We start from the raw sequence: 1,247 nt of genomic DNA on the forward strand, positions 1-1,247 counted from the left end.
AACAGGCTTCTCCCCAAGTGAAACTTTTGTGCTTTTTTTCCATACGATATTGTCTACTCTACTCTACTCCAAATCCCCTGGACATAAGCTTATGAAAAATAACCAGATACAAAAATGTGTTCCTTGGGATAATCAACTCATCCTTCAGATTGCTCATTCAGCCAGTTGTCATTTCATCAAAGAGTGTGGTTTGGTTTTTCAATCTGCTCTAACATTGATTGCCAATGTTGGCAGTTTCCTACTGCCCTGATTGGTTTATCAGCATTTTGAGATTTTCTTGACAATAAATTGTAATTCAGAATCACATCCAATGCATGTCTCATTGCCTACTGTTGAACACTGAAACATTTCAAAAGGGAAGAAAAACAAGCAGTTCATTAAAATTAAAATTCAACAATACATTTACCATGAAGCAAAAGTGCATCAAATCCAACTGGTCAGAACATGTGGAACAGTTTGAGTATGGGTTTGGGTGGGGATTTTGTTGCCAAAATATCATCCTAATAATCTTCAACTACTAAAAGAAAATGCTCTTCTTCAGAGAGGTCCTTTCTTCTGATTTCTCTTGGCTTCTGGTTATTTATTAAAGTATGTTCTCTAGGCTAAGATTGCCCCTCTCAGGGTCACACCTGGAGAGTTCCCAGTACTCTACCAGTCTCTGCTATAGGAGGGAAAGTCAGGCAGAGGCATATTCATTCCATTCCTAGCTTGGGCAATGGCTAGCGAGTGGAAGGCATTCTGCTATAAATCAAAACTCACCTGTGCTGGGCAGCAGCGGCATGGGAGAGAATCGAGGGCAAACACTCAGGTTTACTGCATGGAAGGGGGCAATGGTAAACCACTTACTTAATTTTCTCAAGAAACCTCCAGGAATACACTACCAGAATGATCATTCATTCATTCATTCAATCGTATTTATTGAGCACTTACTGTGTGCAGAGCACTGGACTAAGGGCTTGGGAAGTACAACTTGGCAACATATAGAGACAGTTCCTACCCAACAGTGGGCTCACAGTCTAGAAGGGGGAGACAGAGAACAAAACATATTAACAAAATAAAATATATAGAATAAATATGTACAAATAAAATAAATAAATAAATAGAGTAATAACTATGTACAAACATATATACATATGTACAGGTCCAGAGGGCACAGGTGCACCACTTCCAAAATACTGACAGCTTATTTCTCTGAAGCATAGAGAGGCACTGATAATCATGCTTTCGCACTATCCCTCCTCCCCCTT

The 1,247-nt window shown here is 39.4% G+C and overlaps 1 non-coding gene across 1 annotated transcript; it reads left to right on the plus strand.

Annotated features, from left to right (window-relative positions):
- The first annotated feature begins 611 nt into the window (after positions 1 to 611).
- LOC119924797 lies at positions 612 to 749 on the plus strand. Its single transcript, XR_005449491.1, has one exon. It is a non-coding gene; the product is annotated as a small nucleolar RNA SNORA7 (small nucleolar RNA).
- The last annotated feature ends 498 nt before the right edge of the window (positions 750 to 1,247 follow it).

This window comes from Tachyglossus aculeatus, chromosome 2 (assembly GCF_015852505.1).
Source record: "Tachyglossus aculeatus isolate mTacAcu1 chromosome 2, mTacAcu1.pri, whole genome shotgun sequence".
NCBI classification, from domain to species: domain Eukaryota; kingdom Metazoa; phylum Chordata; class Mammalia; order Monotremata; family Tachyglossidae; genus Tachyglossus; species Tachyglossus aculeatus.